At 39.9% G+C, this 22,108-nt stretch overlaps 1 pseudogene; it reads right to left on the bottom strand.

The window, feature by feature from the left end:
• Positions 1 to 3,361: 3,361 nt before the first annotated feature.
• Positions 3,362 to 12,000, bottom strand: LOC140511905 (DNA mismatch repair protein Mlh1 pseudogene; annotated as a pseudogene).
• Between the last annotated feature and the right edge of the window lie 10,108 nt (positions 12,001 to 22,108).

Genomic DNA, 22,108 nt, shown 5'->3' with positions numbered 1-22,108 from the left:
CTCATTTCTAAAATGGAGAAACTGAGGCCCTGAGAGATTAAGTGACTTGCCCAAAATGATAGAGCTATTAAATGGAAAAGGAAATGTATCCTCTCAAATTGCAACCACTGTATAATTAAATATGATGCATATTTGTACATATTAAATGCAATTAAATTTGTACAACACAATTTTTATTAAATACTTGTATATTTAAGACTACTCAAAAATGCCACTTCCTTTTGTGTTTCACTAGAATTTTAAATAAGTAATTTTTACAATTTTGACATAATCTTATTTGAAAATGAAGAGAAAATACAATCAGAAATATTTTCAAAAGAAACTGCATATGCTGTACATACAATGGAGATATAATCTTTTAATTAAGAAAAAATTTTTATCAAAGATGTTTTATTAATGTAAAATACTATCCTCTCATATTATTTTAGATACTGACATTTTATTTTATCAAAACAAAATAAAATTGTATCCCAAGTTCCCAAATTGCAACTTTGTTCATAAAAAGCTGTACATTAAAAACAAATGATTCAGGAAAGCTGTCAGCATGCATGAGATTGCTGTGTCATACTGTCAAAGCCCAGAAGCAAATGTTCTAATACAGTCAGAAATACCTGAAGATGATCAGTTCATGGCACAAGTTCACAAGTCATTGGTCAGAAATGTGCACGCACTAAATGTAAGATATGTATAGATGGATGGATGGATGTGGAGTTATAAACAGAAATAGTTAATTATTCCATTAATACAATTATATTTTGTTCTTAATATGTACTTAGTTTTTTGGTTAATTAGAGTCTATACTGGCCAATAACTGATAGAATATTATTATTTTCTTTGAAGTTCACTGATTTTACAGTGGATGGTAAATACAATTTACAACATAAAAAGACATATGCAATATAGTCAAGTCCTGGGCCTCCTTCTGGAGCGCTTGTGCCAGCTTCCTCAGTTCCTCTTCTCTTGCCCTGACTACAAGTATGGTACCTGACATGTTGACAAATTTTGCTAAACCACATTTCTCTCTTCCTTTTTTATTCTTTGTTGCTCCCTGGTTAAAAACATAGTGAGCGATACATTTGGAAATGAAAGTGATATAAAACAAAAATGCATCTATAAATATTCTTTACCTGAGTTTTTGCTGAATTACCTATTCATACACACTTTAAAGTTTTCCCCTTTTCCTTCCTCATTGGAGTGAGTTATCATCAAAATTTAATTAAGAGCTTTCCAGGATTTTCTATATCAAATTTCTTTGTTACAAACCCAACATTATATCCAACAGCCCAAACAAACTATTGGGCTATTGGATCTTACCTATCCTTTCTCCCAACACTTTGAAATTTGCTTTCTCAGAATCTCACATGAGACTATGTCCAGGTTTTCACTCTTACTCAATCATAAACTCTATTATAGAGTAGTCACTTGTTTTCCAAATTCCTGTCATTTCTATTTCAGCAACCAGTTTTTCCTTATTATTTAGAATTAAGTCCAGAATAGAAGTTCCATGAGTTGCTTCTTTTACTTCCCTCTTTCACTAAATGTCAGAAGCATTTCCCAATAGTTTCCACAATGAAATCTACCTTGTAACAACAAAAAACATAAACAAAACTCAACTAAAGCAAGAACATCTAAAAATATATGCAGACTTTTATATTGAGTCTCCCCTCATGAAGACAAGTGTATTTTTCTTCCTCAATTTCCTGGGACTAAAAGTGGTCAATGCAATTAATGCAAGTTTCACAGTTAGTGTTATTTTCATTTGTTAGTCATTGAAAGTGATGTTTCCTCAGTTCTAAACTCTCTTTTTTCTTAATTTCTTATGGCACAGTAACAGCCCACATGAATAGAAAAGGATGAAATTATCTTTTAAGGCAAGTTTACCTAAAAACATATTTACCAGGTGCTCTGCTTTTGATAGAGGGAGAGTGCCAGAAGATGTCAAGATAGGTAAAGTTTCCCATTATTACAATATTGTGCACTTCCATGCCAGGTATGTGATGCTTTCCAGTCTCCTCAAATATTTTCTTCTTATGTACAAGTCGTCTGTAGCATATACCTACAATATTTTTCTAATTTACTATTCTTCACCCAAATGCTCTCTGTCCTCCCACCCACCCCCCCTACCACTCAGGATCCTAGATTTCCTTATAAAGTAGGAAGTAGTAAATCAAATAACGTATGTAATAATGTATGTAAATTATTTTGCAAACCTCAAAGAATTATATAAATTTTAGCTATTAACATATGATGCCACTGACATTTTTTACATATTCTGTTCCTTCCGAATAAGTTATACCCTTCCAGAGTAAAATGCCAGTCTCAAATTTAAATCCACTAAATTTTCTTGACATCAAATTTGCCTCCTTGTATTAATCTCTAATTCTCCCTACTTATTTCCAATACTTTGTGTGCACTTGTATAAAGATATGCCAAGCTCTCTTCTTAGATACTATCTATTAGCTCCCGTACCTTTCTTCTTCCTAATAACACTGGACCTGTTGTTCCTTGGTACTAAGCTTATCAGATCTTTGTGAGTAGTTTTCTCCTTCCTCCTTCATTTTCATTTGAAAGACCTCTTAATTAGGTTTTCAAGACTTCAGATAAATACATTTTACTGACTTTGGTTAGGTATACACCCTCCCTAACCTTTCCAACAGTTTAAGCTATGGCTCAAAAATCCAAATCTAGTTCCCACACACCCTCTTCTTAGCCAGTTGTTCATTTCCCAAATCTGCCTCTTTTCTGAATCCTCTACCATCAACCAGTAGAATTGATAAAAACATCATCTGTGTTCCAAGGGCCTTAGTTTTTGCCCAGTTCTTTACAATGCTAAGCCATATGTTTTAGGTTCCATTTGTTCCCACATGAATCCTAAGAAGTAGGTAATGGTCACCAGGTTTGACAATTCTCAGAATGCTCTCCGTTACAGTCCAGATGCACATCCTGGTTCAACAGAAGATCTCTGCTGTTTCTATCTGGTCTACAAACAGCTGCCTTGGCACTCTTCACAAGGAGCCACCCACCCACCAATACTCAGCTTTTCCTCTATTACTGAATGACCTCTTACCTGACGGTCATCAACATTGCCTACAGCCCAACAAAGCTGCTTCCTCCAAGGATAGTCTAGTTCCCCCTTCTGCAAATACTATCTATATTTTATACCTATTCTATGTCCAATGGACCTTCCCTTCCTTCTCTGCCAACTTCCAATCCCCAAATACTGATGAGAATTCCTTCCTTTCTCTGTATATCCTTGTTGTTGTTTCTGCCTTGAAGCATATCTTCCTCTCTTTCAAGGATCACTTTAATTTCCACTGATAGCCTAAAGAATAGAAATGGGCTCCTCCTCCAACCCTTTCACTTTCTCACTACAAAAGAATTTATTTATTTATTTATTTTTTGAGGACAACTATTTTAATGGGGGGGGGGGGGCTGCTGTCATGGGGACTGGAAAGGTTATCATGTTGAGGTAACCAGCACTCAACCCCACCCTGATTCTGAAGTTGCTAGCCACTCACTGCAAGGGCTGGACAGACGATCCCCAACCTATTCCAAGTGAAACTTCAGCACCTCTCAAACACTTTATAGAGATCTGGCAGATTGGCAAGTTGCAGGATGCTACCATCCTCAGAGAAACATTGAGGAGGTAAGAGGTGTGACCGGAAGGCTTTGTAGAGTATGTGCTCCACCGTCCACTTCCAGGAGACCGAAGGGGATTCACATTCTTCGCTGTCTTGGCCAGAGAGAGTGGACTCCTCCACTACATACTGCTTCCTGATGGAGTAAAACATCGCACACTCTTTACTGAGGCTTTGAAAACATTCCTTTTCTTCATCCCAGTTTACCTCAGTGGCCAACCGAAGGACGAACATGGGAAGCCCCTCTAATGGGGGGACATAATTGTCAATCAGAAGAGGCAATCCAATCAGGTTTCCTTCCTCATCTATTTCCAGGGAGAAGTAGTCTGCAAGCATTTCGGCCTTCTTCTTCAGAAATTCAACAATGTACTCCGCAAGCCCCTCCTTTGGGCCATCTTCCTCTGTCCAGCCACTCTCTGGATGGTCCAAAGCAAGCATGGCCAGGTCGTACAGGGGTGCTGGCTCCGATAATCTTAACACCCCAAAATTGGCAAAGTCATAGATGAGTATCTGGTAGAAGAGTTCTTCACTGAGTTTGGTGGTGTTCACAAGATATAGCTTGGTCTGGTACTGGACCAAGGCCCACTGTGGGCTCACGCAGCCCACAAAGGAATGGTTGCGTAGCATCTCCTGCAGAGCTTCATGGCCTCTCTTGCTAATCTCTTCTTGCAGAGTCAACACGCTGGTGAGCTTGACCACCCACCTCCTTGGGCAGCAGGCTGCTGTCATGTCCTCCTGCGACATTTCGACATCTGAGTCTTCCCTTGGCCTCTTCCTGTGGCCATCTGTTTTGTGGGGTTGCCCATCCCCTTGCTTTGGATTGTCTGGTGGCCCCATCACTTCTGTGGATGGCTCAGGAATATCTGGCAGCTCCTCCATCTCATCGGGCCAGTTGGCCACGGCCGCTAGCTGGCGTTCAGGGCTTGGGGCTGAGGGGTGCCCAGCTGAGGATCTGCTCACGGGCTGCAGAAAAGAATCAAGCTTCTGCTCACGGGAATCTGTGCGGACCATCTGATGGGCGCAGACCTTGTCGCTCGTTCCCTGGGTCAAGGCTGAGGCCCCAGCAGTGGATTTCAGCCCCTCAGTCACCAAGCCAGCAACGCCTGGCAGCAGAGTCTGTGTGAAGTAGGTACGCGAGGAGTTGGCGCCCAGGAGTTGGCCTTCGATGTGCTGCTGCACACGCTCCAGGATGCTGTCCTCATGCAGGAAGTGCACCTCGTGCTTGGTGGGGTGCACGTTGACATCCACATTCTGGGGGGCGATTTCCAGGCTCAGGTAAAGAAATGGGTGTGTGTTCTTGGGCAGGTAGGCTGCATACACACTCTCCACGGCCTTCTTCAACGCGGTGGATTCCACTAATCGGTGGTTGATGAAGAGTAGTAAGACACATTTCTTCACAGAGTAGTTGGCATTGGAGATGTAGCCCTTCATTTTGAAGGCAAGCACAGGGTCATCACAGCCCACCTCGATCAGTTCTCTGCTAACGGCATTTCCAAAGATGGATCGAATATTGTCCACCACGGTGGCATTAGGCAGTGTCCGAATGTCAGGCGCTGTCTCACCTTGTTTTTTAACTGAGAAGCTGATGCCAGAATTGTGTATGGAATACCTGCCAACAACTTCTAAGATTTTCCCGTACTCTTCACTGGGATTTTTTAAAGCTTTTCTCCTTGTGGCTATGTTGTAAAAAAGATCTTCAACTGTGATCTGTGTCCCCTGGTTTCCTGCACATGGCTTAGGAGGTGCTTTGAGTTTTCCATCTGAGTAGCTTGCTCTGTATGCACACTTGGTGTCCGCTGTCTTTGTAGTCACAGTCACATGAGCCACGTGGCTTATGCTAGCCAAGGCCTCCCCCCGAAAACCATAGGTAGAAATGCAAGCTAGATCTTCAAATGACTGCAGCTTACTTGTAGTGAACCGCTCACACACAATATCCAGGTCTTCTTTCCGAATTCCAGTACCATTGTCTTGAATCTGAATCAGTTTGAGGCCTCCCTCTTTAACAGTCACCTGAATACTTGTGGCTTTGGCATCCAAACAGTTCTCTATCATTTCCTTGATGGCGTTGGCAGGACGCTGGATGACCTCCCCGGCGGCGATGCGGTTCACGACCTTTTCATCCAGACGCCTAATCACCCCTGCCACCAGGGACATGACGGCAGCGGCCAAAACTTGCCTGGCACCCTACAATAGAATTTTAGACACACATAGGTATTACACAGCAAAAACATAAGCATATCACATATCACAGAAAAATTCTCTTTGCTTTCCATACTTACTTGAAGAAAATTCAGTTTGATCCCATAGCTAATCCCCTATGATTAAATACAATGACAAACTGCATATATGTGAGGAATGAGAATACAAAAAAATTCCTTATTTTATTTTTTGACTTAACTCCAGGTTCTTCCTTCTACTTCCTGGACACCAAGCATTCTGGCCCCATTTGAGACAACGCTTAAATTTATTTAGTAGTCAGACAAAACTACAAAGATACCAGATACAACATAATGTCCATTTAGTCAATAAGAAGCTACAAACTTTATTTCATCTCACTGGGGCTCTCTGTTCCTTCTGGGAATTATTCAGTCATTTCAGTCATGTCTGACTCTTCCTGACCTCATTTGGCGTTTTCTTGGCAGAAACAACGGAATGGTTTGCCATCTTCTTCTCCAGCTCATTTTACAGATGAGGAACTGAAGCAAAACAGATCTGAAATTGGGAAGAGATGTCTTTGTGGCTCGAGGCCTGGCACACCATCCATTGTAGCACCTAGCTGCCACCAAAGAATTTTAATTATATCAGAAAACAGAATAAAAAGCACAAGAGTAGAAATGAGTTCTACATATCTCATTGCACTCCATTTCTACCCTCCAGAACTTCCTACACTTCCCTGGTTGTAGTTTCTCTATTCATGAGTGATATATACAATGCCAGGATGGAAACTACAATACTTTTATGAATCTGTGAGTTCAATGATGGAAGGGTTCTCCCTCAAATGGTACAGATCACAACCACCTATGTCTTTTTATCTTATGAACCTAGTATCTGTATCAAGCTAAGAACGTTCTTCTAGATTTCTTGACATGATGCTGGTACCAATGAAGCACACAGTCTGGTCATTTGTTATCCCTTGCTCTCACTATTTTGAGCAGCTCACCTCTTCTTCTGGTCATTAATGTCTTTTATATCTTTTATATTGCTTTTGATGCACAACTTATTATTGCTAATATGTTGCAGTCTAGTCGCATCCACCATGCATCTCTCTCCAGTGGCCTTTGGGTAGAGACCCAGAACATTAATCTTTTACAAACTGTGGTATTCTGACTTATAGCCATATAACATCACTAGAGGAGTACTGGTTTTTAAAACATGGGGCTTTGTTTCAGAATCTTTAGATGATTAAAAGCACTGCCCAACATATTCTGGTCTTATTTAACTTTGGAGCCCACTGAGCATCCACCTATACTGAGATATAAGTGCTACAGTGGAAATAATGCCAAATGTTGAGTCAGAAGACTTGAGTTCAAATCCTAGCTATGTTATTCTATGGCCTTGGGTAAATCACTCAATATTAGTCGCTGGTTTCCTCTTTGTATAAAATGAGGGTGTCTGGATTAGATGGCCTCTAAGGCCCCTTCAGAATCTACAGCTATGATGGACCAGCTCGAAGGATCATTCATCTAACTTCCTTTCATGTTCTGAACAACAGGCTTATTTCCTTTTTTTCCTCTGTGGAGAGTAAGGCCAAACTTCCTTGAGTGACTACGGATCTCATCTAGAAAGCTCTGCAGTATTCTAGGGTTTGATGCCATACAATGTCATCCATAAACAGGAGAATATGAAGGCTTTCACAATCCACTGAGAATCCTTCTTCTATTTGGGCTCTTCACTGAACATTTTCCTTGACAGTAGCAAAAATTTCTAGTCAGTCATGTCTCCCTGTTTTATACCTCATTTCATATTAATAATCAAAGAGTTACTAAACAAAGTTCTGTTGTTGCATCTTTCAAGGAATGTTGTAGAATTTTAATAGGTATATGGCACACATCTTGTAGAAAAAGTCTTTAAAACAGCATTTTGCCCTACTAAACCAAATATTTTGTTATAATCAATAAACAATAAACACACTAGGAGCTTGTATTCTCTATGCTTTTCAGACACTGTGTGACTGAGTATGGCATACGATATTGAAACTTTGACACTTCAATGAATTAATTAATCAACCAATAAGCATTTAGTAAAAAATCTACTATGAGCTACACAAAGAATGAACCACTACCTATTCTCAAGGATTTTACATTCTAATAGAGAAGATAAGAAGTATATGTGTAAGTATATTTAAAAATATAAAGAAAGTAAATGTAACACATACTAGGTTTTTAGTGACAGAAACATTCATAGTTGGATGAACAGATTTGTAGAATGGAGATGAGGAATTGCTTCATGTAGGTGGAGAGGTGAGGGGGAATCTGTGAGTTCATCAATTTGCATATTTCCTTCAATAATTAAGATTACAACCCATCCATATGACTCCTATTCATGTTCTCCTGCATACACTCCAAAAAGAGGCTTTCTTCTAGATCTCTTGGAATTATATGGATACCAATGGAATATATGTGCTTTTCTTTCATTATCCCTTGCTCTTGCCACATAACTAGCCCACCCCCCTTCCAAACATCATTTCATATTCATAAATGGTTATTCACTTATATGTAGTTTTAAGAGTTACAAAACACTAAAAGGAATCCTAGGATCAATGACTTAGAGCTGGGAGGTACCTTAACTATCATCTAGTCTCAATTTAGTATCTCTCTAATCTCGTCTCTATCTCCTTCAATTTTACAAATAAAGAAACTGAGGCTCAAAAAGAGTTCAATGACTCATCCAAGGTCCAGAAGTAGTAAGTAGTAAAACTGAGATGTGAACTCAAAAGATAGGATTCCAAGTTCAAAACCCTTTCCACAGTTTAGATTTGAAATATAGTATATAAATTGGAGGAGGAAAAAAACTACTTTCTTAACTGTAATATAATAAACTATATAAGAATTAATTTACATCCTCTCATCACATGTTGGCAGCTGGCATTTTAAAAAAAAAAGGTTGCATGACCTTTTGATATTAACATTTTATTACATAATTCATAAATAATAGTTTATGCACAAATATCCAAGAATTCTTAACATAGTCAAAATCAGCTTAAAAGAAGTCCATAAAAGAAAGAAGATACTTCAGTATTACCTTTCCAAATTTTAGATCTTAACGTATAGGTTACAGGTAGGGCATTACTGGTGGGATCATCAGAATTGCAGAAGATTTCACAACTGTTATACAAATTAGCATCTTGTCTTTTTACTTAAAGTCAGAAAAACTCTACCAGTTATAAAATCAAAACATTTCAACTTGTTTTCACATTCACTAAAGAAACTGGGATCATTTTACAAGTGGTAGACAAAAGCTCCCTTAAATTTAAGTGAAATCAAGTATAAGTCAAGATAGAAATTCCCCTTCGTTTGTTTCATCTAGTAAATAGCACTCTTAAACAACAGTACTCTATTGGTTGGGAGAGGGAGTCTGTTTTTAAAGATTCACATCCTCCACAGTTTTACAAGGGCTGATGCCTTCATCATACAGAGTAAGCACAGAACTGATGTTTTTAAAGCTTACATTTTTCTAGCTTTTCTAGTAAAGGCATATTTTTAAACTTGTTAATTCCATGCCAATGTACGGATTTGTATTTCTCTCTTAAAAACTTGCTTGTCAACAGCTAGGGCCTTTCTGTAATATATAACTAAAACTGATCCACTGAATCTTCTCAATTTCAATAACTACTCAAGCATGAAAATGTGTATGGAATTTCCAAAATCAATACATGAGGTCAATGATTACAGAACTGCAGTATCCACAAAGGTAATATGATTTTACACCATGTGTTATCATTTCTGAATGCTAATCCACCTGTGATTTAAAGATAAACTGCCTGATACAACAAAACTACTATTTACCATATTTTTTTTCCACTTTATAGAATAATCTTTCTACATTTAATGTACTTTACTCTTAATAATCTCCTGAAGTTTTGAATAAAAATGTGACTTTTTTAAAAAGCCAATATAAGTTGGCTATATTTTAACCATGTCACAATATACAACAGTAATAATAGAAACTATATTGGTTTTACATACATGTATTAAGTACACACATCTGTAAGTACATATGTATTCCTAAAGCATTGGTCTGATCATGTCATTCTCTTCCTCGATAATCTCCAATGGCTTTTTATTGCTACTAAACAATGCTCTGCCTTTCAAAGCTCTTCGTATCTACCTATCCAACCCTGTTAAACATTACTCCTCTTATGCCACTCTATGATCCAGTCAAACTAGCTTTCTGGCTGTCCTTTGCACAGTGTACTCCATCTTCCATCTGTGGTTTTGCACTGATTGTCTCCCAAGCCTGGAAGGCAGCCCCTCCTCACTTCTACCTCTCCAGATGCCTGTCTCCAAAACTCAGCTTGTGCAATCCACATCCGGAGTTCTTAACTCAGAGTCTTTTTACATTTTACATCTGCTTTTTACAAAGGTTGTCTTTGTAATCTTATGTATTTTATTTTATGAACATAAAGCAGTTTTCCGAGAAGGGGTTTGGAAGTTTCATCATTATTGCCCAAAAGGTCTATGACATAAAATTAAGAATCTCAGTTCTACATGAAACATTTCCTGATCCTTCCAGCAGCTGATGCCTTCCTCCAACAAAAAAGAAATGCCTTGTATTTTTTCTATAAATTAATATATTTATTTACATATGTACATGTCTCCCTCAACAGTGTGGGCTCCTTGGGAATATGCAATTTTATTTCTGTCTTTGCCTGGCAGGGCTAGGAGTCATGAGGCTTTCCCTCCAATGCTAACCACTTTAACATCTCCTTTTTTCACACCACACTAGAGAATCTGACATTTCCCAACAGCTGTCAGATTTCCTCAACAACTTACTAGCTGTATGACCTGGGCATACAGTCCAGCTTGCCTCAGTTTCCTCATCTGTCAAATGAGCTGGAGTTCAAGGAGACCCTTGCCAAGAAGACCCCAGCGGGGGTCACCAGGGGCAGCCCCGGCCGAGGCACCGTAACAACCACCACTCCTTTTACAATCCCAGCGCAGCTTCCTGCCTCCAGCCTCTCGGAACCCCCAGGTTCTTTCTGGGCGCAGCCACGCGGTCCCTCCTGCAGGAAGCCTTCCCGGACCGCCCGGCTGCAGGGCCCACGCACGGGCTCCGCGGATTTACTCCGCACGCGTACTTTGTACCCACAGGTAGCAGTACGTGCGGCTCCCTCCGGTAAAAGGTAAGCTCCGGCGAAGGCCCGGACGGTGCTGCTTGTCTTTAACGCCCAGGACTGGGGCGACAAGCGGACACCGACGGACAGATGGACAGGGTCTCAATCGGAGCCCTGACTCCCTGCAAGCCTGCTTCCTCACCGGTAAAGCAGGAATAATGCGGAGGACGACCACTGACTGCTCGGATGTAAAACAAGGATGGTAATACATAATATAATGTAATAATGTAATAGAACATGATGTAATAAAAGGGTTAAGGTGTATGTGAAATACTGAACAAAGCGCGCTGAGGGCGGTAAAGCGCCAGAAGTGTAGACAACTACATACACAAACGGGGACGCGGCCTTGGGTTCCAGGCCTGCCACACACACACACACACACACACACACACACACACACACACACACACACACACACACACACACACACACACGGCCGTGTGCCTGGGCCAGGTCCCTGTCCCCGTCCCCGGCTCCCGGTCGCGTTCCCTGAGCTCTTCCACGCCACCCCCTCGGCCCGGCCCCCGCCCCCATCCCCGGCCCAGGGCTAAGGCCAAGGCCAAGGGCACCGAATCCGGAGGCCGCAGGGCCGGCCCACGGGGCCCAAGGCTCCCGGGAGGAAGCTCCGAGTCTGTCCAAGGGAGTTTAGCCGGTTAAGCGTCCCCTCCGCACGTACAGGCCTGACCTCACCTTGGCCCGACTTCCTCTTCCCTTTCCCCCTCTCCCCCATCCCCCTCCTTCCCTCTCCCCAGCCTCTGGGAACGCGCACGCGCACCCCTTCCTCCCCCCCCACCCCGTCCGGGTCTCCAGGAGGGCGCGGCCCAGAGGCCCTCTCCCTCCCCGGCCCGAGCCCATCCGCAGGCCAGAGCCGCAGAGAGCCGCACCGCCACCTCCGACGGGGCAAGGGCGGCCCCTGAGGCCAGAAGAGCCCTCGCACCGCCGGCCCCCCTTACTCACACGGGACGGCTGTCACAGACGCCGAAGCCACGCCTCTTCCGCCCCGCCCCTCCGCTCAGGTGCAGGCTCCGGCGCAGGCGCAGTCGCCCCCTCCACCTAGAAGTTCCTTTCCGCATGGGGGTGAGGGGGCGGGACAGGGAAACCAGCCCGCGGACGGCCACTGAACGGCGCGAAAGGCCGGAGGGCGAGGCGAAAGAGGCGTGGCCTCGGTCCCTGCGGACGTGGCTTGTGGGAAACCGAGACGTGCGCATGCGCAGAAAGCAGCTCGCGCCTCTGACACTTTAGAGGGTTGGGGGCGGGGACCTGGGCGAGACAAATAGTTTGAGGGAGTCCGTTCCTTAGTGGGCGAGAAAGAGGGGAAGGAAGGCTGTGCGGGGGCGGGCCTGGGAGACTGCGGGAAATCAGTGGGGTACTTTATCCTTGCCTCTCGCTGCTAACCGCTTAAGAGTCCAATCAGATCCTGGGGCCTGAGTTCATCTGCGAGTGACCAGCCGCAAGGCCTCACGGGACCTCGCTGGTCGGTGCCCCTCCCCCGGCGAGGCGGCAGCGGGGGCATTGGTGTGCCCACCTGGCAGATCGATGAGTTGGCATAGCGCTCGTTCACGTGTGGGAGTGATATGGGTTATAGTGTTCTGTGTGTCTGTGTGGATCTCTATATATGTATACACGCATGCCTATACATGTATTATATTTGTGTGTACATGTATGTGCACATACATGTACGTGTGTGATGTGTACGTATCACCCTAGATTAGGAGTGCTCCCAGACATGAATGAGAGCTTTGTGCCAGCTCCTTGGCTCTGTAAAGCCTGCCAAGTGGGTTCTGCCAGCCTGTCATCCCTGTCTCCTAAAGAGGTGACGTGACTTCCTCCCCAAGGTTGTGCCCTTTCCAGCCTGAGATATCGCCAAACAGTGCCCAGAAAGGTACCCTAGGAGCCCTGAAACAGGCCAAAGGTGAGGTGGCTTGTCCAGGGTGGCACAGCTAGCAGGTGGCGGAGCTTGGATTTGAACATCTTCCTGAGTACGTGGTCCACTATACCACTTGGCTGCTCCTGCCAGGAATGATTACGTGCAGAAGTCAGGACAGGCAGGTCATCTCCTGAGAAGGGCGGAAGGCCCAAAGAATTCCACAGTGTTCTACCTTCTGTCCCCCTCTTCAATTTAAGAAACCTCTGTTAAGCTCCTCCTGTGTGGCAGCCACTGTTCCAGGTATTGGATATCTGAATTCTGTCAGGAGGAAACCAAGTGTACTTAGAAAATTAAACACATGGAGGCAGTGCCAAGATGGCAGAAAAAAGCGAGAAATTGCTTGAGCTCTCCACAGTTTCCCTCAGAAACCGGAATCAATCAAGCCTCTGAATGGATGCTGGAGCAACAGAAGCTACAAAAGGACAGAGTGAAATAATTTTCCAGTTTAAAATAACTTAGAAGGACTTCAGAAAAGGTCTGTCTCACTTGGGTAAAAATGGAGAAGCTCAGCCCAGCACAGACAATGTCAGTGAAAGCCAGCAGGAGACTTAACCACAGCGCAGATCAGTAACCAAGGCCCTGCAGTCCTGGTTCAACAAGCTAGTGGCATAGCAGGTGAGACTTTCAGCCCCAGCACAGAAGGCAAACTTCCAGCCCTGGAATCCTGGCATAACAGGCCCAATTAGTCTGAGCCACCCCAGTGCAATGGGCAAGCTGCCAGCACCTGAGGCCCCAGTGCATAAAGCCAGTGACCAGGACCCTGGCCCAACCCACAGGAAGCTTGGGGTGATGGCCACTGTGCCCCAGGAGCAGAGTTCAACTTTAAAAGTCATGAAATAGACTAAAAATGAACAAAAAAATAAAACACAGAAAAGGGTCCTGAACATAGATAGCTACTATTGTGACACGGAAGATCAAGATACAAACTCAAAAGAAGAAAACAATGTCAAAATGCCTACATGGGAAGTTTCAAGGGAGACTATGAATTGTTTTCAAGCCCAAAAAGCCTGCTGGAAGAGTTCAAGAAGGATTTTTAAAATCAAATAAGAGAGAAAGAAAAACTGGGAAAAGAAATGAGAGTTATGCAAGACAGTCACCAGCTTGGAAAAGGAAGGACAAAAATTGACTGAATAAAACAATTCCTTAAAAAATACCATTGGCCAAATAGGGAAAAAACCTCCAGTGGAGAAAACAATTCCTTAAAAAGTAGAATACGCTAAGTGGAAAAGGAGATACAAAAGTGAACTGAAGAAAATAATAATTAGAACTGGACAAATGGAAGCTAATGACTCTATAAGACATCAAGAATCAGTCAAACAAAATCAAAAGAATAAAAAGAAATAGAATGTGTAAAATATCTCATTGGAACAATAATTGACCAAGAAAATAGATCCAGGAGAGATAATTTAAGAGTTATTGGACTACCTGAAAGCCATGATAAAAAAAAACAAGAGCCTGGATAGGATCTTTCAAAAAATAATCAAGGAAAGGTGCCCTGATATCCTAGACCCAAGGATAAAATAGTCATTGAGAGAATTCACCAATCACCTCCTGAAAGAGATCCCAAAAGGAAAATGCCAGGGAATATTGTAGCCAAATTCCAGAATTATCAGGTCATGGAGAAGATGTTGCAATCAGCCAGAATGAAACAATTCGAATATCAAGGAGTCTCAGTCAGGATTGCACAGGACTTAGCAGCTTCTACATTAAAGGAATGGAGGACTTGGAATATGATATTCCAGAAGGCAAAGGAACTTAGATTACAACCAGCAAAATGAGCATAGTCTTTCAGGAGAAAGATGGACATTCAATGAAATAGGGGACTTTCAAACTTTCTGGATGAAAAGACCAGAGCTGAACAGAACATTCAGTCTTCAAATACAAAACTCAAGAGAATCATATAAAGATAAAGAGGAAAGAAAAAAAATACATGTTATTCAATAAGGTTAGCTGTTTACATCCCTACACAGGAAAATGATACTGGTAACTCTTGAGAACTGTATCTATTAGTTAGAAGGAGACTATATAGAAGGAGTATACATAGAGGGTGTGTGTATAAATTCACTTTGATATGATGATATAAACAAAATTAAGAGGTAAAAAAAGGATTGTACTGGGAGAAGAGGACAAATAAAGTAAATTGCATCACATGAAGAGGCACAAAAGACCTATTACACTGTGTTTGTCCTTTGTTGCTGAAGAAGACCATGCCATCAGAGAAATGGTGACATGACTTGCATTTGACTTTGTTTTGAGTGAGGGAGGGCTGTGCAGGTCCCAAGCCTCACTTCTCCTCCAGAGCCATTTGAATCCAGTGACCTGATATTCGTCAGGATGACTGGAGATAACCTAGGATGAGGCAATTGGGGTAAAGTGACTTGCCCAAGGTCACACAACTAGTGTGTGTCAAGTGTCTGAGGTGAGATTTGAACCAAGGTCCTCCTGACTCCTGCTGTATCCACTGCATCACCTAGCTGCTCATACCTATTACAGTAAAGGGAAAGAAGAAAAGGGGTGAGCATTGTTTGAACCTTACACTGATCAGATTTGGCTCAAAGAGGGAATAACATATGCACTCAGTTGGGTATAGAAATTTATCTTACCCTATAAGGAAGTAGGAGGAGAAAGAAGAATGTAAAAGGAGAGGGAGGAACTGATACAAGTGAGGGCAGATTGAGAGAGACAGTGGTCAGAAGCAAAACACTGGTGAAGAGGGACAGAGTGAAAGGAGAGAGAAAAGCATAAACCAGGGAGGGGGGAGATAGGATGGAGGGAAATACACAGTTAGTAATCATAACTATGAATGTGAATGGGATGAACTCTCCCATAAAATGGAAGCAAATAGCAGAGTGGATTAAAAAAACAGAATTCTATAATACATTGTTTGCCAAAAACACATTTTGAAGCAGAGAGATATAGAGTAAAGGTAAAAGGCTGGAGCAGAATATATTATGCTTCAACTGAAGTAAAAAAAGCAGGGGTAGCAATCCTGACCTCAGACAAAACAAAAGCAAAAATAGATCTAATTAAACTAAATAAGGAAGGAAGCTGCATCTGGTTAAAAGTTACCATAGACTATGAAAAAATATCAGTACTACACATATGCAGCACATGGTGCAGCATCCAGACTCTTCCTGAGTTATAGGAAGAAAGAGACAGCAAAAATATACTGGTGGGGGACCTCAACCTCTCCCCCTCAGAATAATCCAACCACCAAATAAGCAAGGAAGAACCTAAGGAGGTGAACTGAATTTTAGAAAACTTAGAAATGATACACCTTTGGAGAAAACTGAATGGGGATAGAAATGAATATATCTTTTTCTCAGTGTTACATGGCACCTACACAAAAACTGACCATGCATTAGGGCATAGAAATCTCACAATCCAATGCAGAAAGGCAGAAATATTAAATGCATCCTTTTTAGATCATGATGCAATAAAAATTATGTGTAATGAAGGGCTATGAAAGATATATGAAAAATTAATTGGAAACTAAATAATTTAATTCTAAAGAATGAGTGGGTCAAACAACAAATCATGGAAACAATAATTTGATTAAAGAAAACAACAATAATGAGACAACATGCCACAATTAATGGGATGCAGCAAAAGCAATTCTTAGTGGCAATTTTATATCTCTAAATGCTTACATGAATAAACTAAAAAAAGAAGAGATCAATGAATTGGATATGCAACTTAAAAAGCTAGAAAAAGAGCAAATTAAAAATCCCCAGTTAAATACCAAATTAGAAATTCTGAAAATCAAAGGAGAGATTAATCAAACTGAAATTAAGAAAACTATTGAACTAATGAATGAAACTAAGAGCTGGTTTTATTTTTTTAAAAAAACCAATAAAATAAATAAACCTTTGGCTAATTTGATTTTTTAAAAAAAGAACAAAGAAACCAAATTTCCAGTATCAGAAATTAAAAGGATTGATTCATCATCAAAGAGGAGGAAATGAAGGACCATTTACCCAACTCCATGCTAAATCTGATAATCTAAATGAAATGGATGAAGATTTACAAAAATATAAATTGCCCAGATTAACAGAAAGTGAAATAAAATATTAACCCATTTTAGAAAAAGAAATTTAACAAGCCATCAATGAACTCCTGAAGAAAAAAATTTCCAAGGATGGAGGGATGTACAAGTGAATTCTACCAAAAATTTGAAGAACAATTAATTCTAATGCTATATAAGCTATTTGGGAAAATAAGCGTGGGAAAAATCCTACCAAATTCTTTTTATGACACAAATATGGTGCTGATACCTAAACCAGGAAGAGTCAAAACAGAGAAAGAAAATTATAGACCAATTTCCCTAATGAATATTGATGCCAAAATTTTAAAGAAAATATGAGCAAAGAGATTACAGCAATTTATCTCAAGGATAACACACTATGATCAGGTGGGGTTTAGGACTATTTCAGTATTAGGAAAGATATCAGCATAACTGACCATATCAATAACAGAACTAACATAAATCATATAATTATCTCAACAGATGCAAAAAAAGCATTTGACAAAATACTACAATCATTCCTATTAAAAACACTAGAGGACATAGGAAAAAAATGGAATTTCCCTTAAGATGATAAGTAGTATCTATCTGAAACCATCAGTAAGCATTATCCATAATGGGGATAAGTTAGAAGCTTTCCCAATAAGATCCGGGGTGAAACAAGGATGCATGTTATCACTACTATTGTTCAATACTGTGCTAGGACTGTTAGCTTTAAGAATAAGAGAAGAAAAATAAATTGAAGGAATTAAAATAGGCAATGAGGAGACAAAACTATCACTCTGTACAGATAATATGATGGTAATAAACTAAAAATCTACTTGAAATAATTAAAAACTTTATCGAAGTAGCAGGGTATAAAATAAACCCACATAAATCATTAGTATTTCTATGTATTACAACAAAGTCCAGCAGGAATAGATAGAGAAATTACACTTAAAATAACTGTAGACAATATAAAATATCTGGGAGTCTACCAACCAAGACAAATCCAGGAACTATATGAACTCAATTGCAAAACATTTTTCACACAAATAAAATCAGATCTAAACAATTAGAAAAATATCAATTGCTCATAGACAGATCAAGCTAATATAATAAAAATGACAGTTCTACCTAAGTTAACTACCAAAAAATATTTTATAGAGCTAGAAAAAATAATAACAATTCATCTGAAAGAATAAAAGTTCAAGAATATCAAGGGAATTAATAAAAAGAAATGCAAAGGAAGGTAGCCTAGCCATGCCCAATCTCAAACTATATTATAAAATAGTAATCATCAAAACTTTTTGGCATTGGCCAAATAGGACGGTCTATCAGTGGAGTAGGTTAGCTATACAAGACATAGTAGCAAATTACTATAGTGATCTACTGTATGATAAACCCAAAGACTCCAGCTTCTAGGGTAAGATCTCATTAGACAAAAATTACTGAGAAACTAGAAAATCATATGGCAGAAACTAGACATAGACCAACATCTCACATCATATACCAAAATAAGCTCAAAATTGGTATCTGATTTAGACATAAAGAGTGATACCATAAGCAAATTAGGAGAGTAAGGAATAGTTTACCTATCAAAACTATGGAGAAAGGAATGTTTGGTTATGACCAAACAAGAGATAGAATGCTATGAAATGCACAATGGATAATTTTGATTACACTAAATTTAAAAGTTTTGCACAAACAAAACCAACGCAACCAACATTAAAAGGAAAGCAGAAAGGTGGAAAACAATTCTTATAGTCAGTATTTCTGATAAAGTCTTCATTTCTCAAATATATAGAAAACTGAGTCAAATTTATAAGACTATAAATCATTCCCTAATTGATAAATGCTCAAAGGATATGAATAGGCAATTTTCAGATGAAGAAATTAATAGTTATATAAAAAAATGCTCTAAATCCCTATTGATAAGAGAAATGCAAATTCAAATTAAAACAACTCATACCTATCAGATTGGCTAATATGAAAGAAAAATGGTAAGTGTTTGGAGAAGATGTGGGAAAATTAGAAAACTGATGCATTGTTGGTAGAGTTGTGAACTAATCCAACCATTCTGGAGAGCAATTTGGAACTATGCCCAAGGGGCTATAAAACTGTGCATAGCCTTTAATCCAGCAATACCATTATGAGGTCTGTATCTCAAGGAGAGCATAAAAAAGGGAAAAGGACCCACATGCACAAAAATGATTATAACAGCTTTTGTGGTAGCAAAAAATTGGAAATTGAAGGGATACCCTTCAATTGGGGAATGTCTGAACAAGTTTTGGTATATGATTTGATGGAATACTATTGTGATATAGGAAATGAGGAGCAAGCAGACTTCAGAAAAACCTGAGAAGACTTACATGAACTGATGCAAAGTGAAATGAGCAGAACCAGGAAAACACTGTACACAGTAACGGCAATACTGTGCAATGATTAACTATGATAAACTTAGCTCTTCACAGCAATACAATGATCCAAAACAATTCCAAAAGACTCAGCATGGAAAATGCTATACACATCCAGACTGTGGAATCTGGATGCAGATCAAAGCATACTACTCTCACTTTTTTTTGGTGTTTGCTTTTTCTTTCTTGTGGTTTTTCCCTTTTGTTCTGATTTTTCTTTCACAACATGACTAATATGGAAATACGTTTAACATGACTGTACATGTACAAGCTGAAAAAAGAAAGAAAATTAAATATACAATATATACAAAGTAGCGTCAAGCAAGCAAGCATATATTAGGCAAATAACATGTGCCCAGCATCGGAGAAGTACATAGGATAAAATAAATTAAATATTGTGACCTATTATAAGTCATGGATAGTTAGGTGGTACAATGGATAGCTTGAAGAGCCTGGAGTCAGGAAGACCTGAGTTCAAATGTGGGCTCAGACACTTAGTAGCTGTGACCCGGGACAAGTCACTTAAGCCTATTTGCCTCAGTTTCTTCCCCTGTAAAATGAACTGGAGAAGGAAATCTCAAACCTCTCCAGCATTTTTGCAAAGAAGAGCCCAGATAGGGTCACAAAGAGTTAGATACAACCTAAAGTGATTGAACAACCAAATTATAAATCATTCTCCGTAGTTTAGCTTCAATATGTTTTAGATTTTTAAAATTCTATTGAGAGTCACATTAGTGGGTTATAATAAAAGGGATAAATAAGACCTCCCTCCAGTTTTTTTTTTAATTCACTCAAGAAATCCAGGATTTATTCCTAAAATTTGGACAATTAAATGAAGTGGTAATGGTCATGCCTAAAATTTGGACAATTAAATTAAGTGGTAATGGTCATGCCATTAGATAACAGGTGTAGGTAGGAAGGATGTTGTGAGATCTATGATTTCTATTTTTTTATAATAGTGGCTTAAAGGATGTAGGACTTATGCCTAAAACTTGGATGATCAAATTAAAAAGTGGTAATGCCAGTAGACTGTACAAGGAAGGGTGAAGCAAGGTCTCCCTCTGAGTTGTTTTTATGGTTCTAGGTGTTCTGGACTTGTTCCTAAAATTTGGACTGTTGGAGGGATAAAATATTAGCTAGACAAAGGACTAAACTGGGGAGTCCCCTCACCCCAAATTGCTGCAATTACTGAAGAAATACAGAAAGGTAATTAAAAGAGTATTGGTTTATACAATATTTAATCAACCTGTGGGGTTTACCACTCCAGAATATTTAGAGAAAAGCCTAATTCCCTAAATGGATTAAATGCTACAATGTATGAATAAAGACCAGGGCCCTGAAGATAGTTAGCATTAAGGAACAAATGGAAATGGGCAGCCATCTCCCTTTTCAACAAGTCTAGTCCAATTACCATTTGAGAGCAAGAAGACACATCCCTCTGGGACCATATTTGCAAGATTCACCTAGTTGTGTAGAGAGTGCAGTCCTCTCCTGAATACTTGGCCTTGATTCTCGCCAAAGATAGAACAAAAACATAGAAGAGTTATTGGCTCCTTTTTAATCACTATTAGTGGTATTACTTGGATTGGGATGATACCTTTATACCAAAGAACAGGTCCTAGGCTATGGCGAATCATTTAAATAAGCATTAACCCAAGTCAGGTAAAAGAATCAGAAGGTCCCCAGAAGACAGGTTTCTTTTATTTTCCTGGATTTGAATTTTCTGCCTATTATAAAAAAAATTTTATTGATATCTTTTGTTTTTACCTCCCTTTTATTTCCCAATGTATCCCTTCTCCTTTCCCTTCCATAGAACTATCCCTTATAGAAATGATTTTTTTTTAAAGGAGGAAGGGGGAAAACAGCTCTACAGAACAGGGAATATATCAATCAAATCTGACATTATATGTAGTGTTCTACACTCAGAGTCCCTCACCTTTACCAAGAAGGGGAGAGAGGAAAAGAAGTTCTCCCTAGTTTTAAAATAACTAGTAGATGGAGTGCTGGACCTGGAGTCAGGACAAACTTGAGTCCAAATCCAGCCTCAGATACTTGGTGGCTGTGTGGCCCTGGGCAAGTCACTTAATCCTGTTAGCCTCAGTTTCCTCATCTGTAAAATGGAGATAATAATAGCACCCACCTCATAGGATTGTTGTGAGGATCACATGACATCATGTCTGTAAAGCACTTAGTGTGGTGACTGGCGCTTGCTATTATTCAATCACGTCTTGCTCTTCATGATCCATTTGGGGTTTTCTTGGCAGAGATGCTGGAGCGGTTGGCCATTTCCTTCTCTAGCTCACTTTACAGATGAGGAAACTGAGGCAAACAGGGTGAAGTGACTTGCCCTGGGTCACACAGCTAGTAAATAGCTAAGGCTGGATTTGAGCTCAGGTCTTCCTGACTCCGGGTCTGGAATGCTATCCACTATGCCACCTAACTGCTCTGCCTAGGACATAGTAGATATTTAATAAGTATATATTCCTTTCCCTTTCCAAAAAAATTCGTAAATTTTATTATGAAATTACACAAATTATAGAGTTGTTGCAAATCAATGTGTACTATTTTCTCTTTTTTCTGTTTTTTCTTTCTCATGGTTTTTCCTTTTTGTTCTGATTCTTCTTTCACAACATCACTAATGTGAAAATAACTTTAATATGTTTGTATATGTATAACCTACATCAGATTGCTTGCCTTCTTGAAGAGCGACAAGAGGATGGAGGGAGAAAAAAATTTGAACTGAAAATCTTGTAAAAGTGAATTTTGATAACTATCTTTACATGTAATTGA

The sequence above is a fragment of the Notamacropus eugenii genome, chromosome 6 (genome assembly GCF_028372415.1).
Source record: "Notamacropus eugenii isolate mMacEug1 chromosome 6, mMacEug1.pri_v2, whole genome shotgun sequence".
In the NCBI taxonomy this organism is placed as follows: Eukaryota; Metazoa; Chordata; class Mammalia; order Diprotodontia; family Macropodidae; genus Notamacropus; species Notamacropus eugenii.
The sequence above is the reverse complement of the archived record's forward strand: the minus strand, read 5'-3'. Positions and strand labels throughout refer to the sequence as shown.